This window comes from Euphorbia lathyris, chromosome 5 (assembly GCF_963576675.1).
Source record: "Euphorbia lathyris chromosome 5, ddEupLath1.1, whole genome shotgun sequence".
Classification (NCBI taxonomy): Eukaryota; Viridiplantae; Streptophyta; class Magnoliopsida; order Malpighiales; family Euphorbiaceae; genus Euphorbia; species Euphorbia lathyris.
In genome coordinates this window covers 57,344,835-57,364,050 of record NC_088914.1, presented here as the reverse complement: position 1 = coordinate 57,364,050, position 19,216 = coordinate 57,344,835, and positions in this window count along the sequence as shown.

Below are 19,216 nucleotides of genomic sequence, written 5' to 3'. Positions count from 1 at the left end.
GGATTTCTTACGATTTAGTCCCAACAAAAATTATTCTTTAAGTTTATCCATTTTACAGGTTTCAACAATATATTGGGTCAAAAGGTTTTATACTTTTTTTAACCGACAGTTATGAGAATCAAAGGGTTTTAAGTGTAACGTCCGTGTCTAAAATTCTAATCTTCAATATATTATAATCTAATTTTTATATATTAATTAATTACGAATTTAATTATACTATCGGGTTTAATTTATCGGGTTTAATTTAATATTTTTAGGTGTAAATTAAGAGAATCCAAAAACTTGTAATTTAGAAGAACCTTACTTTAAATTAATAACTAGATCATGAGTATGCATTATTAATCAGATAGTTTATTATTATTATTATTATTAGTGGTATAGAATACTAAATTGTAAAGTAAAATTAACTTTTAAGATGTTAGTTGTTAAACAAATTATAATAACGTAAAAACATGACCAATTAAATAGAAATTTTTTGATAAATTAAACATACATTTATTAAACTTCCTATTTCATGTTTTAAAATAATAATAATAATAATAATGTATATATAAATAGAAGAAAGGTTACTTCAATTTTGATGGAGGATAAATATTAAAAAGATTTAAAATAGATTAGCAATGAGTAATAAGTCATAATTTCCAATTATATATATTAATAATAATTATTATAATTGTAATATATATTGTTGGTAAAGGGGCCAATATGTGTCATGAATATAAGGATGACTAATCTAATGTGTCAATCCTTTAGTGTGAAACATGTGTCATAAGAATAAATTAGAAATATATTATATATATACATTTTTAACAAGTGTGAACCATGTGTCCTACATCATGGTATTTTTAATATAATGTTGACACATGGCTTACTAACTTGTTTTTAAATTGCCACATGTATACTTAAGGTATAGGATATTTGTTTTATGGATTGTATATGTATAGGGTAGAACACATATTAATGAAGGGGAATTTTTCTATATATATTTTTGGGGGATTTTGGGCGTATTTAAAAAAAAAAGGAATGAAAGTTTGTTTTTTTAGTGAAAATTAAAAAGATATTATGTTTTGGATATGAATTTATTTTATACAAAAATTCAATTTATATATGTTCAACTAGTTTTTGGGTTCAAATGAATTTATTTGATTTTAAGAGAGGAATAAATAGCAAATAGAGTTTTTGGTGCACAATTTTGTTAATCTTATGAATTATGGAGAGAAAGGTTTAAGAAGGAATATTTTTATCAACCTTGTCGATGCGATATTCCGATGACATTTCGGATCAGCTGTCGACGGATCATACCGAAATTGGATCAGCTATCAATGGATCGTACCGATGAATTTTCGGTAACCAACGATGATATTTCGGTAACTGTATTTTATATCTAAATAACTGTATTTTATATCTAAATTATTTTCAAGTGCTCTAAGTATGATTTTGAGTAAGTTCGGTTTCGATAGTTTCGTCAAAATTTAATAGAATTATTTAGCGTCTATCAATTATCAATAAAAATATAAATTTTAGAATAGTTGTCCTTTAGATTCAATAACGTGAAATTCGGTATTAATAGACTACGTCGGTCTAAAATAACTATACCGGTTTGAGTTACATGATACTATTCCGGTGATAACCGAAAATAATCCGATAAGAAAATTTCGATTATTTTAAATTATGGCAATAAAATATTTTAAGCAACTTTAATAGTTAGAATTAAAATATCTTGAAAATGGAAGGACTAATATGGATATTTTGCAAATAGAGTCGGTATCGAGTCGAATATAAAATTTGTATAAGAATTTGAATATAAAATTAGTTCAACTAGATTTATGATAATATAATGAGTCTAACTGAACTTTCGGTCGGAATTAACGTTGCCAATTTAAATGGTCGAAATTCGAATATTTATATTCAGACAATTACAACGAATTTGAGGATAAAAATTAGTACGAATAGACGTATGACCATATAATGTGACTAATGGTATATTCGGTCTAAAATAACGATACTCAGTTAACGATACGCGTTATAATTTCGGTAACAAACATAAACGGTTTGATAAAAGTGTTTAGTTTAAAATTATTTATATAATATTTGAGTTACTTTGAATACTTTGATTAAATTGTTTAACTATTTATATATTTTGGATTTCGATTATTTGAAATAAATGAATACTCTGAATTTTGCTTATTTGAAGAATAATTATTATTATCATGGTACTTTGAAAATTGGATTGATAAAAGGAATTTGATGATTTCTTACGAATCGTTTCTGAATTGAGAAAGTTGTTACGATTATTGTTGTTATTATTTTGGATCGAAGTCCAAATGTGATTTTTATGAGTTTGTGATATTTTGATAGAAAAATGGTTTTGTCCATCTAGGATTGCCCGGGGTAGGAGTTGTAAGTTGTAAGACCATATCTAAGGGCGGTATGGCCAGAGTGCACGGCTGGTAGTCCTAACATTAGGCAAGGCGAGATATGAATGAGATATCTCGATTATTGATATGATGGATATTATGATAAGCTACACGGGTGGAATTCGAGGATGGACACACACGTAAATTTTGTATTACGTTTTGATAATGTTTGATGATTTGAATTATAATGTTTTACGTTTGTTTAATTACGAGTTGATTTGTTTAAGCGATTTATTTGATTACGAGTTGGTTTGATAAAATGTTTATTTGATTACGAGTTGGTTTGTTATAGCGGTTTATTCGATTTGATTCGTTTTGATAAAACGTTGTTCGATTTGATTCGTTTTGATAAAACGTTATTCGATTTGATTCGTTTTGATAAAGCGTTATTCAATTTGATTCGTTTTGATAAAGTGATTTATATATATTAAATTATATAATAATAAAGTGAAATATACAATTAAGTTATTAGCGAATCAATCAACGTGTCAATAAGTTAAAACGGATTCACAAGTTAACAGAACTACCTAATTAAGAGAACTACCTAAAATAGGTAGAACTACGTGGCTTTGATTCCCAATTTAAAAGATTAAAAGACGTTCGGGATACGTAGGAAGCTTGATAGAATTATCAAGTCCAAGCCAAATAATTAATAAAACTTTAGGTAGTCCAAATAAATTTTTATCTATTAGAAAAATCGATTCGCCTTTTCGACTGTTAGAAGTTCGTTATCCTATTTTCCATTCATACCCGATGTCGTTTAGGGTCGGGTGATGACATTAAGCTTTTTGTAACCGATGATGGGTATAATGAACATTAATCTCCTTTTAATTCGAGGGTTTTAAGCTTTCTAACAGATATGAGAATCAAAAGGTTTTAAATTTTTTGTAACCGAGAAATATGTAATGAAATGATTTGAAGTTTCTTTATAACCGATAAATATGGGAAGGGTTGTATGCTTTTTGTAACCGACGATGGAGGGGATGAACATTAATCTACTTAAAAAAATTAAGATTTTTTTTTTTTTTTACCTGTAATTTTTATATCTAGTGTGATATTTTGTTATCAATTGTGTGTTTCACTATAATAGATTTTATAATTTTTACAACTCATCTATTGCTGACATGATATGTTCACATAATATGTTTTGAACTCAACTTTTATATATAGATAGAGATATGCGTTAGGGGAATAAGATTATGTACAAATTATTTAATGTTTTTAATAATGACGATCTATAAAAATGCATCTAAAAAATTGTTAGTATATGTGTGTGTGTTTTTCTTTGTAGTGATTTGGAGAACATTAATGAGGAAAGTTTTTTTAAGTTTTTGCCAAATTAAATATTTAGTTATTAATGAGAAATATTTAATAAGGGGTTTACTTTATCCAACATTATATTTATAAAAGAAATGCTTTTAATGAAGGATTTATTGTATCATCATTATTATTTTTCTTATTATAGAATAGTTTTGTTGTAATATTGTAATTAATTGTTTGCATAGAAACTGAAACCATGTCTATGTTGTTAGTTGTTACAACTTACGATAGACTTCCACTAATTGTGTATATAAACATATACATTAACAATAATAAACATCAGTTGAGGTTTTCACTTGTTATAAAAAGAAACACATTCTTCAACATCTTCTACACGAACAAAATGTTTGATTTTGAAATTGAATTCAATAAGAAAATTGGATGTCTTGTTTACATAATTACCCATTTACTAGTTTCCACTATAGCTTGTGGGAATGAAAATAATATTTCAATTAATCGAGCAAGTTTTCATGTATCCTTTGACTTTGGGATAGGATCATCTGCTTATCAGGTATATAACTAATTATAATATTCATTTTTTTAAACCAAATATTCATTTTATTAAGATGTCATTACGTATTACTCCACATAAGTTTAATATTTTTTTATTGAATAGTATGAAGGTGCAACAACTAAAGACGGGAGAGGACCATGCATATGGGATACCTTCATTAAAAAATCCTCAGGTTTCATATTTTTTAATCAAACCTAAATTGCTCAAACTTTATGATTATTTAAAAAATGTATATATTTTTTTAATAAAATTTGGATATGGTGTAGGTTCTGTAGCTGACCACTGTAATGCTAGTATTACCACTGACCAGTATCATAGATACAAGGTAAACATGTTGTTTTTATACGTCATAAATATATTTTTTAATTAATCTAATAACATACATATATATTTCACCAGGAAGATGTGCGTATACTGAAAGACATAGGTTTTGATATTTATAGATTTTCCATCTCTTGGTCTAGAGTTTTACCTAGTAAGTTTACCGTTATATATTTTTATTTATTAGCTGTTTTGAAAAAAAAATAGTTACTTTTTCTAACTTTATTTCTCTTATATTTTGTACAATAATTTAGAAGGAGGGCGACGTGGAGGAGTAAATAAAAAAGTCATCAACCACTATAATAAACTCATTAATCACCTATTATCAAAAGGTTTAGTAGCAATGTCCATTTCCTTTATTAATATATTTTATTTACTTTGCAATTTTAAATAAGTAATACATTACTAATTTTAAAGCCTAATATTTTGGTTAGTTTTAGGAAACAATTTCTATTTTCCATTTTGTGTATTAAAAAATCAAAATAGTTTCTTTTTCATTTCTTTTTGTAGTAATTTTTTTTTGAAACTATAGTAATTATTATTATATATCGAATAAGTGAAAAATATTTTTTTACTAAAGATTATTATATTTTAAAATTTTATTTAAATTCAATAATATAAATACATTATTGTGATAAGAATTATTATTTACAAAATTATTAAAAACTATAAATAGTTAAATATATGAAAACCAAAAGAACATAGTATATATATACATACACGCGTGGGAGTGACTAAGTAAAAAACAAGAAAAAGTATTAAAATATATGTGAATAGTGGTCGTATAAAGTATAAAATGTATTAGAGCATAAAATATGACAAAAAAGTCTTATTTTCTAAATTCTCGATTGAGTAATTTATACAACTAAACAAAAAGTCATGTCTTTCGATTTCGTTGAAAAAATTTCTTAGAAAATGGCCATCTTTTTCCTAGCTAACAAACCTTAGACTGTGCTTTAATCTTTGGTATATTTTCACTTTATTTGACAAACTTTGACACTTAAATTTTATAAATATTTTGCATAAAATATTAAGATAAACAAGAACTCATGTTTAAAGACTTTTCCATAAATTGACCTTTATTTCTTCCAAATGTCATTTAGAAGGAAACAAATATATTAAATACTGAATACTTGTTTATTTTGAAGGTATCAAACCGATTGTAACTCTATTCCATTGGGATCTTCCACAAGTTATAGAAGATCAATATTAAGGTTTTCTAAACCCTAAAATTATGTAAGTACAAGTTTAAATATGTGTATGAGAAACGACTATTCATATTAATCTGCTTTAATTATTTGTGTGAGAACTCGTAATTCATATTGTCCTATTATATGACAGTGATGATTTTCGTGATTATGCTGAGTTGTGCTTTAATACATTTGGCGATCGAGTAAAGCTTTGGGTCATTATAAATGAGCCAATGATGTATGCACAACAAGGTTATGCAAGTGCAACGTTTGCTCCAGGTAGATGTTCAAACCGTTCAAGATGCTCTGCAGGTGATTCCAGTGTTGAACCATACATAGTAGCACACCATCTACTCCTTTGCTCATGCTGCCGCGGTCAAACTATATAAAGAAAAATATCAGGTGAAATCTATATTCATTCTGAATATTAATGTGTAAATAAAATAAATAATCATTTTTAAAATATAAATACTCGTAAAACTATAATTTTATACCATAATTGATAATAATTTCATTGTTTGCCAAAAAAAATCCTTAGAATGCAAGCATATGGAAACCTAACATGCTTAATAGACTCACAAACATAAAATAATAAAATATTTATTAATTTCTTTAATTTCTTTCAATTAAAACTTTGTAGATTTCCCAAAAAGGTCAAATTGGAATTTCACTAAATACTAACTGGATGGTGCCATACTCAAATTCACAAAAAGACCAACTGGCAACAGATCGAGGTTTTGCTTTTACATATGGTTGGTATGTATTTATTTATTTTTATTTATGTTTGAATATATATAAATATGGATATGTATATCAAAATAAAATAAAATGGAACTGAATTTACTTTTTTGTTCTGTTGAAGGTTTATGGAGCCACTATATTCTGGATCTTACCCACTAGAAATGATTGTTAATGTGGGAAAAAGATTACCAAATTTTACTAAGGAGGAATCCAATACGATTAAAGTATCTTATGATTTCATCAGAATCAATTACTATACTGCGAGATATATTGCTGATACTCCTTGTCGAACTCAAAATTTGAACTACATCACTGACGCTTGTATCGATATTAAAAGTATGTAAATCAACTTTTTTCTTCACTACAATTACCTTATTATTCTCTAATCAAAGAAATTACTTACTTTAGGTGAACGAAATGGAATTCCAATTGGTCCCCATATAGAGGTATAATTTATAAATTAATATAAAACTTAAGTATCATAAAGTGACTTTTTTATTTATCATGCTACTCTTTATTTCTTGAAATATTTTTATTAGAATTTTTCGAATAAATATTGTTATAATTTAATTATGTAGAGAGTAATTTTAAAGTTCCAAAATCTAATTTAATTGCACAGGGTACTTGGATGTACATCTATCCAGAAGGGCTTCAATATTATCTACTTTACATTAGAAACAGGGAGAATTACAAAACTAGCACCTTTTAAGGTGTTAGTTTTCTTTTCTAACTCCTTTTGAAAAACTAACCAAAACTAACACATTTCAACAAGTAACTTCCAAGTTTACCCTCATCTTCTTCCTTGATAGAACTTCATCTCTCTAACGTATCAAACGCTGCGATAGGAAGAGGAGCAAGAACGAGAAGCGACGGCGGCACACTCAAAGAGGTGGAGAAGCGAAAGGCGGCGATAGGAAGAGGAGGAGAAGCGAACGGCGAGGAGAAAGAAGGAGAAGTGAATGGCGGCGATAGGAAGAGGAGGAGAAGAGGGCGAATGACGAACGGAAGAGGAGGAAGAAGGCGACCCTTTTCCAGCAATCTCATCCCAATATATATTGTTTCTCTTCCTTTTTCATGTTTTTTCTGGTCATGCGAACCCCAAAAACAGTGGCATTATTATCTGCAAATGGATTTTGGTTGGAATATCAATTTCAGATTTTTCCCCGACAGTGTCGATATATGTAGATATTTATCGATATCTGTAGATATTTGTAGATATTCTATTTGTAGATATCTGTAGATATTTGTCGATATGTGTTGTCGATATCGACAGATATCTACAGATATCTACAAATATCTACATATATCTACAGATAACGACAAATATCGACAAATATCTACAGATATCTACAAATATCTATAGATATCGACAAATATCTACAGATATCTACAGATATCGACAGAAATCGATAAATATCGACATTGTCGGGGAAAAATGTCTGAAATTGATATTCCAACCAAAGTGTATTTTTAGACAACAATATCATTGTTTTTGGGGTTCGCACGATCAGTAAAAACATGAAAAATGAAGAGAAACAATATACATTGAGTTGTAAAGAAACAACTTGCTAGATCTTAACGATGAATGGACTAAACTTTAAATCTTTTTAATGAAACTAAAAAACCAATGAAAAACTTATATGATTGTAGAAATTTTATTGTATGAACTGTGGGTTGAATTGATTGTTGTATTATTTGTAGTCGTTCTGTAGATTATTCTGTTTTTTAGAGAGAGAGAGCGCGAGAAAGAGAGAGAGGGGGAAAGACAAAGACACACAGTTATGTTAAGGAAGAATATGAGGGTAAACTTGGAAGTTAATTGTTAAATGTATTAGTTTTGGTGAGTTTTTAAAAAGGAGCTAGAAATGTAAACTACCCCTTTAAAAGGTGCTAGTTTAGTAATTCTCCCTTAGAAACAAGTACAATGACCCTGCAATCTATATTACAAAGAATGGTAAAAAACAACTACACACATAAGAATAATAAACAATTATTTCATATTCTTACAATTATTTTGTTTTGTATTAGGAGTTGCTGAGCATAAAGATAACACAAGTTCTATTTTCGAAGATGATAAAGTGAGAATAGAATATTTTCATAGTCATCTAAGTCGCACTCTTGAAGCAATAAGGTGAGTATTATAAATTACAAAAAAAAAACAATAATGGTGATTTTGTTGATAAAAAAATGAATTGATGACTTGAACAGGCTTGGAGTAAACGTAAAGGGGTACATAGCATGGTCGTTTTTAGACAATTTTGAGTGGACAGCTGGCTACACAGCCAAATCTAGAATAGTTCATGTTGACTTCAAAAATGGATTCAAAAGATACCCAAAACAATCATCATTTTGGTTCAAAAAATTTCTTATTGTTACTAGTATAGAGTAGCTTACATGGCTCTCTTCTTTTACTTGTTCAATGTACACAACATAAATTAATAAGCATAATAAAGTATTCCTGTTAATATGGGTTTTCCTAAGGATAATGTCTAATTGCATCATTCAGTTTATTTTAGCTTCTTCTAATGACAATTAGACCTGTCCACGGGTCCGGGTACCCGCCCAGGCCCGTGTCCTTTGGGCCGGGCTTGGACAATGAAATTTACTCTTAGGCCCAGCCCGGCTCAGGCCCGCTTATTTTTTGGGCGGGCTTGGGCCATATGAAAATATCACGGGCCGACCCAGCCCGGCCCGTCTTATTAATATTAATTAAAAATATTATATATTTATAAGTAAATATTTATTTTAAGTATAAATTTAATTTTGTATAATTAAAAATTAATAATATTTTTTTAGGTGGGCTTATATGGGTTGGGCTTGGGGTTTGATTTTTAAGCCCGAGCCCAGCCCGGCCTGAGCCCATCTAAATTAATACTGGGCTGGGCTGGGCTAGGCTTGGGACGAGCACTTTTACACAAAAGCCCGTCAGGCCCGGCCCGAACCCGGCCCAGCCCGACCCATGGACAGGTCACAATCAACCTTCTTTTATTATTTCCTCATATTTCACTCAATTGAACAAATTTTGAGAAGAAATGACCTTTACCTTCTTGTACATATGGTGAAGCTAGTTATGTCAATGAGCAATGTTTCAAAACTATTAGCTATCTAAATTGGTTAAAGAGTGGTTTCAAGAAGAAAATAATTTAGCTAAAGCATGAGATTTTGTCTTTCTTATAATGAAAATAGTAATGACATATGTGAAAGATCAACTAATGGAAAACTAGAATGGGGGATGTTCTAAAAAGAATTGCAAAAGTACTTCAGAAGGAAATATATCTAGGAGATTTGTCACACCCGACCCCAAACGGCATCGGGTATGAACGGAAAACAGAATAACAAACTTCTAACAGCTAACCAACGACTATCCGTCTAACGAACGCCTATCCGTCTGAAAATTTATTCGGACTACCTAAAGTTTCATTAATTGTTTGTAATCATACTTTCGGCCAAATTTGAATTTCTTTTTATCAAATTAATACTAATACATAAAAGTTCCTTCTTATTTATTTATTTTTTTCAATTCTTTGATTCACATATAAAATATTGAATTAGTTTCACTAATATATTTTTAACATCCAATTTGTTTAATTAGTAATCCAAAATATAATACGATCTCATATCGAGTATAAAGGTAAATTTTGGATACCGATGAATCAGTGTATATTTCGGTCACGGATGTGACAATTCTCTCCACCTTAGAGAATTTCGTCCTCGAAATTCAGATCAATTTTTACTTAATAAATTCATTGTTACAATTTCTTAATTACAATTTTATTTATTTTATTTATATTTATTTTTTTAACTCACTATCGAGCTATATAACCCTCACAATTTCTATCCCCAAATATTCATATTCCTAAATCACAACTCACACTAGGTCCAAAGAATATAACCTAGAGCTCTGATACCAAAATGTCACACCCGACCCCAAACGGCATCAGGTATGAACGAAAAACATAATAACAAACTTCTAGCAGCTAACCAACGCCTATCCGTCTAACGAACGTCTATCGGTCTGAAAATTTATTCGGACTACCTAAAGTTTCATTAATTGTTTGTAATCATACTTTCGGTCAAATTTCAATTTCTTTTTATCAAATTAATACTAATACATAAAAGGTCCTTCTTATTTATTTATTTTTTTCAATTCTTTGATTTACACATAAAATATTGAATTAGTTTCACTAATATATTTATAACATCCAATTTGTTTAATTAGTAATCCAAAATATAATACGATCTCATATCGAGTATAAAGGTAAATTTTGGATATCGATGAATCAGTGTATATTTCGATCACGGATGTGACAAGATTCAAACTAGAATATATATGGTGTGGCTGGTGTGTCAGCCACGTGTTTTGTCCAAAATTCAATTTTTTTTTACTATTTAGAAAACTCTTTGCTAATACGAATTCATCTCATGAACCAAGCCTTTAAAGCATCATTTATTTTAATTTATAACCATATGAATTAGAACTGTAGTAAAATATGATAATATTATCTCTATTAGTCTATTAGTGATGTCTCTCAATCCACACGATGATCACGATCAGACTTGAAAAGACCTAAAAAAATCAACAAACAGTCAGGGAGGGGCCGCTCAACTCAGTGATCTACTTTAAGGAAGTAAATTTGAAAACAGTATGTGTTTGAAGAATGAATGCATACCTTGTGGCGTTTGTCAATGGGCTATTTATAGAGATCTGAAAATATACCTGAGATTGAGTACCTTTCCACGTCTAAGTAATTAATTGGCTTTAGAGCCATTCCATTTTTACTTTTTCATAAGATTCGGTGTGTTATTTGGAAAAGGAGCATATCTTTGGAGTCCAGAATGCTCATTAGTTCATGTGTCTAGTTAGTTAAGCTTTATGCTAAAGTTTCTAGTTGATATGAGTCTATTTAAGGACTCTCCTCCCTAGGGATTCATTGAACTTTAATACTACAACCTTCGGGCTTTCCTTCCTGCAAAAGTAGTTTGACCATGGATATATACTTTTTCACCACCTCCCAAGGTGCTTCAAAATTCCGGTGAACGGAATCCGGGTGGGGATTTTCTGGCGAGAAAAAAAGTGCCCAGAAAATTCTCAAAAAATTCCAGAAAATGTAAAACATTATTCTGAGAAACTTTAATTCTTGGGTCGAAGCGGGATTTCTCACGATTTAGTCCCAATAAAAATTGTTCTTTAAGTTTATCCATTTTACACGCTTCAACAATATATTGGGTCAAAAGGTTTTATACTTTTTATAACCGACAGTTATGAGAATCAAAGGATTTCAAGCTTTTTGTAACCGATGATGGGTATAATGAACATTAATCTTCTTTTAATTAGAGGGTTTTAAGGTTTGTAACAGAGATGAGAATCAAAAGGTTTTAAATTTTTTGTAACCGACAAATATGGAATGAAATGATTTGAAGTTTCTTTATAACCGATAAATATGGGAAGGGTTGTATGCTTTTTGTAACCGACGATGGAGGGGATGAACATTAATCTACTTAAAAAAATTAAGATTTTTTTTATTTTTTTACCTGTAATTTTTATATCTAGTGTGATATTTTGTTATCAACTGTGTGTTTCACTATAATAGATTTTATAATTTTTACAACTCATCTATTGCTGACATAGTATGTTCACATAATATGTTTTGAACTCAACTTTTATATATAGATAGAGATATTCGTTAGGGGCATAAGATTATGTACAAATTATTTAATGTTTTTAATAATGACGATCTATAAAAATGCATCTAAAAAATTATTGGTATATGTGTGTGTGTTTTTCTTTGTAGTGATTTGGAGAACATTAATGAGGAAAGTTTTTTTAAGTTTTTGCCAAACTAAATATTTAGTTATTAATGAGAAATATTTAATAAAGGGTTTTATTTATCCACATTATATTTATAAAAGAAATACTTTTAATGAAGAATTTATTGTATCATCATTATTATTTTTCTTATTATAGAATAGTTTTGTTGTAATATTGTAATTAATTGTTTGTATAGAAACTGAAACCATGTCTATAATGTTAGTTGTTACAACTTACGATAGACTTCCACTAATTGTGTATATAAACATATACATTAACAATAATAAACATCAGTTGAGGTTTTCACTTGTTATAAAAAGAAGCACATTCTTCAACATCTTCTACGCGAACAAAATGTTTGATTTTGAAATTGAATTCAACAAGAAAATTGGATGTCTTGTTTACATAATTACCCATTTACTAGTTTCCACTATAGCTTGTGGGAATGAAAATAATATTTCAATTAATCGAGCAAGCTTTCCTGCATCATTTGACTTTGGGATAGAATCATCTGCTTATCAGATATATAACTAATTATAATATTCATTTTTTTAAACGAAATATTCATTTTATTATGATGTCATTATGTATTACTCCACATAAGTTTAATATTTTTTTTATTGAATAGTATGAAGGTGCAACAACTAAAGACGAGAGAGGACCATGCATATGGGATACCTTCATTAGAAAATCCTCAGGTTTCATATGTTTTTAATCAAACCTAAACTGCTCAAACTTTATGATTATTTAAAAAATGTATATATTTTTTAATATAAAATTTGGATATGGTGTAGATTCTGTAGCTGACCACAATAATGCTAGTATTACCACTGACCAGTATCATAGATACAAGGTAGATATGTTGTTTTTATACGTCATAAATATATTTCTTAATTAATCTAATGACATACATATATATTTCACCAGGAAGATTTCATATATTGAAAGACATAGGTTTTGATATTTATAGATTTTCCATCTCTTGGTCTAGAGTTTTACCTAGTAAGTTTACCGTTATATATTTTTATTTATTAGTTCTTTTGAAAAAAATAGTTACTTTTTCTAACTTTATTTCTCTTATATTTTGTACAATAATTTAGAAGGAGGGCAACGTGGAGGAGTAAATAAAAAAGGCATCAACCACTATAATAAACTCATTAATCACCTATTATCAAAAGGTTTAATAGCAACGTCCATTTCCCTTATTAATATATTTCATTTACTTTGCAATTTTAAATAAGTAATACATTACTAATTTTAAAGCCTAATATTTTGGTTAGTTTTAGGAAACAATTTCTATTTTCCATTTTTTGTATTAAAAAATCAAAATAGTTTCTTTTTCATTTCTTTTTGTAGTAATCATTATCATATATCGAATTAGTGAAAATATTTTTTTACTAAAGATTATTATAGTTTAAAATTTTATTTAAATTCAAAAATATAAATACATTATTGTGATAAGAATTATTATTTATAAAATTATTAAAAACTATAAATAGTAAAATATATGAAAACCAAAAGAACATAATATATATATATATATATACATACACACGTGGGAGTGACTAAGTAAAAAATAAGAAAAAGAATTAAAATATATGAATAGTGGTCGTATAAAGTATAAAATGTATTAGAGCATAAAACATGATAAAAAAAGTCTTATTTTCTAAATTCTCGATTGAGTAATTTATACAACTAAACAAAAAGTCATGTCTTTCGATTTCGTTGAAAAAATTTCTTAGAAAATGGCCATCTTTTCCATAGCTAACAAACCTTAGACTGTGCTTTAATCTTTGGTATATTTTCACTTTATTTGACAAATTTTGACACTTAAATTTTATAAATATTTTGCATAAAATATTAAGATAAACAAGAACTCATGTTTAAAGACTTTCCCATAAATTGACCTTTATTTCTTCCAAATGTCATTTAGAAGGAAACAAATATATTAAATAATGAATACTTGTTTATTTTGAAGGTATCAAACCGATTGTAACTCTATTCCATTGGGATCTTCCACAAGTTATAGAAGATCAATATCAAGGTTTTCTAAACCCTAAAATTATGTAAGTACAAGTTTAAATATGTGTATGAGAAACGACTATTCATATTAATCTGCTTTAATTATTTGTGTGAGAACTCGTAATTCATATTGTCCTATTATATGACAGTGATGATTTTCGTGATTATGCTGAGTTGTGCTTTAATACATTTGGCGATCGAGTAAAGCTTTGGGTCACTATAAATGAGCCAATGATGTATGCACAACAAGGTTATGCAAGTGCAACGTTTGCTCCAGGTAGATGTTCAAACCGTTCAAGATGCTCTGCAGGTGATTCCAGTGTTGAACCATACATAGTAGCACACCATCTACTCCTTTGCTCATGTTGACAAAATCGACCCAGCACCTACAGCCCACAATTCACAATGTACAGAAGCCCAAACAATACCATGTGATAATAACAATTCCAAGAATTCAAATAGGAAAGAAGATCACGTCACTGAAATCAAGGAGACTCCACAACAATAATATCATACAGCTGTATCTTCTGTTTTTTTGATATCCCTAGCTTTACTCTTTTACCACCCAAGTCTTTCTTGTATATATACTACTGTAAAGCACATTTTTAATCAATAAGAAATCCTTATTCGTCATCTCTTTTAGCTTTATCATGGTATCAGAGCATTATTAGCTCATCACAAATTTTTTTTCCTTTTTTTCCTTCAGCAACAAATTTTTTTTTCTCTCTATTCAACATGGCTCAAATCCCAGACACTCCCAGCAGCCCTTACTATCTACCTGCAAATGAAAACCCATCCCTCACCTTGTGTTCAACATTATTAGATGGATCTAATTACCATCAATGGTCTAGATCCGTAAAAATGGCACTCCTGTCAAAAAATAAATACAGTTTTGTTGATGGCACATTACCAGCTCCAAATTCGACAGACCAACGATTTGCCACTTGGCAAAGATGCAATAACATGGTTCTCTCATGGTTACAACACTCAGTTTCCAACTCAATTGCCCAAAGTATCATCTGGTTTGATTCTGCCACAGATGTATGGAATGACTTGAAGGACAGATTCTCACAGGGCGACAACATCAGAATCTCTGAACTTCAAAAGGAAATCCAATCACTACATCAGGGAAGTCTCTCTGTCAATGATTATTACACTAAATTGAAAATTTTATGGGATGAATTGTCAAATTACAGACCACTGCCCAAATGCACGTGCAACCCATCGTGCAATTGTGGAGCCATAAGAAAGTTCAGAGCCTACCAAGAATCTGATCAAGTTATAACCTTCCTTAGAGGCTTGAACGGAAACTTCACCACCATTTGTTCCCAAATACTCTTGCAGGAACCATTACCAGCATTAAACAGAGTCTTTGCATTAGCCATACAACACGAAAGACATATCAACACGAACACCTCACATGTCGTCCCAATTGAGCCTAATGCCTTTGTTGCTGCTTACAATTACCCGCCAAGACCACACCAAAACTCCAAAACACAACACAAAAAACCCATAAATGAAAGCAGCAACCTACCTATTTGTAGTTACTGTGGAAAGGAGGGCCATATGGAATCTTCCTGCTACAGGAAGCACGGATTCCCACCAGGGTATCGATCCAATTATCGCAAAACAACGGCTAGAACAAATCATGTTCAAACCAGAATAGATGATGATCATTACATATTGACCAAAACTCAGTACCAACAGCTTATAAGCCTTCTCCCACCCACATCTCATGGCGCAGACACCACACACACCACCACAGCCAACTGTTGTCAGAAACTGAATCATACTGGTATTTTGCTATCTCACTCCTCTGCTCCTATTTTGCACAAGTCTAGTTGGATATTAGACACGGGTGCGACAGATCACGTTGTCTGTGATCTCAAACTTTTTCAATCTTACAAATCTGTCACTCATTATAATGTTCAACTTCCAAACGGACAAATCGTCCCTGTGACTCATATAGGAACGGTGAAAATCATCCTGAACTTATTTTGCCAGATACACTCTTTGTGCCCCAATTCTAGTACAATTTAATCTCTGGGAGCAAATTAACTAATGACTCAAATATTTGTCTCACTTTTACTTCTCAGAACTGTATGATCCAGAATGTGACATTGAACAAGAAGATTGGATATGCTAAAGTTGTTGACGGCTTGTACCAATTGATTCAACCAAAAGTCCAAACACCACTCATCTCATCCATTCAAGTTCACAAAAACTTTCCGCTGTGGCACTCTAGATTGGGACACATCTCACCTCATCGCAGCAAAGTCCTGCAACAGTTTTTACCTTCAGTCTCTTTGAATTGTCAATTTCCTTGTGATGTTTGTCACCTTGCAAAACAAAAGAAAAAGAGTTTTCCTTCAAGTAATTCTCATTCTAAGACTATATTTGAGTTGGTACATGTTGACATTTGGGGTCCTGTGACTCAATCTGTTAATGGATTTCATTACTTCCTAACAATTGTCGATGATTACACTCGCTTTGTTTGGTTATACTTAATGCGAAATAAATCTGAAACTAGAGCTGCCATTAATACCTTCTACAAATATGTGTCTAACAACTTCAATACCTCCATCAAAAATATTCGTTCTGACAATGGTCAGGAATTTAATATGCATCACTTTTGTGCTGAACATGGCATCACTCACCAATTAAGCTGTCCTGAAACCCCTCAACAAAATGGTATAGTCGAACGCAAACACCAAGACATTCTTCGCATTGCAAGAGCCCTTTTAATGCAAAGCAACCTACCCCCTTCTTACTGGTCTGAGGCAGTATCTCATGCTGTCTACTTACTCAATAGAATCCCAACCAATGCCACAGCCAATGTCATACCCTACACCAATTTATTTGGATCACCTCCTGATTGGCACTCCCTCAAAGTCTTCGGGTGCCTTTGCTTCGCCTCCAAACTCGACCACAATAAAACAAAATTTTCACCCAGAGCCACCAAATGTATCTTCCTTGGATACAAAACTGGAGTTAAAGGTTATAAAGTCATGAATTTGAAAACTAACCATATTTTTTTGAGCAGGAATGTGTACTTTTACGAGGATTCCTTTCCTTACTCCATGCCACAAGCTGAGTTCCAACAGTCACTCCCTTCCCCCACAACCATAACTGATCCCATCAGCGAATTAGAAGAAGAAATTCTTCCTCACCCACAAAACACTCAGACACCCCCTTTACCACCTCAAACAGACACTTCCCCATCCCCCAACCCTGCCCCTCGACGGTCTACGCGCCCAAAACAACCTCCACAATACCTTACTGAATACCAAACCAACTCCATTCGCTCAATTCCAACATCACATACCCACCCACACCACATCTCCAAATTCATATCTTACCACAACCTATCTACACCCAAACGCATTTTCTCACTCAACATTCTTAATGGCACAACACCATCCTCTTTTAAAGAAGCCATGAAATCACCCAATTGGCAAGATGCTGTACACAATGAACTTGCTGCTCTCGATGCAAACCATACCTGGACCCTCACCCCATTACCACCCAACAAAGTCCCAATTGCTTGTCGCTGGCTCTTTCGGATAAAGTACAAGGCTGATGGTTCGCTTGATCGGTATAAGGCACGCCTTGTGGCAAAAGGTTTCACCCAACAGCTCGGCATTGATTTCACCGACACATTTGCCCCTGTTGCCAAAATCACCACCATCCGCATGTTCCTTACATTGGCAGCCCAGAACAATTGGCACCTTGAACAACTCGACACCAACAATGCATATTTGCACGGTGACCTCATCGAGGATGTGTACATGAAAATCCCTCCTGGTTACTCTGTTCCTAATTCTAGCCAACCGCTTGTGTGCAAGCTTCAGAAATCTTTATACGACCTCCGTCAAGCCGGCCGCCAGTGGAACACAAAACTGAAGGAAGCTCTATTTCAATTCGGCATGAAACAAAGCACTGCTGATCCATCTTTATTCATATACTCCGCAGGCAACATCTTTTTAGCAGTACTAGTCTATGTTGATGACTTGCTCGTGACCAGCAACAATCAATCACACATCAGAAAATTAAAGGTACATCTTGATGAACTCTTCAAAATTAAAGACTTGGGCCCTCTCAAGTACTTCTTGGGCTTCGAAGTTGCTCGGTCCAAATCAGGTATCCACTTTTGCCAACGGAAATACACACTTGAATTACTCGAAGAAATGGGCTTCTCTAATGCCAAACCCGCCCCCACCCCCGCTATCCCAAACTTCAAACCCAATCCCCATGCCACACCACTAGCTAACATTACCTCATACAGACAACTAATTGGAAAATTAATTTATCTCACCCACTCTCGCCCCGACATTAGCTACATCGTCAATCAGCTTTCCCAACACTTATCTTCCCCAAATTCCGATGACCTTCTCCGTGCCCATCGTGTCCTTCTCTATCTTAAAAACACCCCTGGTCAAGGCCTCTTCTTCCCAGCACACAATGACACCCAACTCAAGGCCTTTTCCGACTCTGATTGGGCAACTTGCCCCGAAACTCGAAAGTCTCTCACTGGCTTTTGTGTTTTCCTTGGTTCTGCCCTCATCTCCTGGAAGTCCAAGAAACAAAACACCATTTCCCGCAGCTCATCCGAGGCCGAATATCGTGCCATGGCCCATTGCTCTTGTGAACTCCAATGGCTATTATACTTACTATAAGACTTCCGCATCCCCCACAAACAACCTGCCCTCCTTTACTGTGATAACCAATCTGCCCTCCACATAGCCCACAACCCTGTATTCCATGAACGCACCAAACACATCGAAATTGACTGTCACCTAATTCGCCAAAAGGTCATTCAGAACATCATTCACTTACTGCCAATCCGCACTCACAATCAAATTGCTGATTTATTCACAAAACC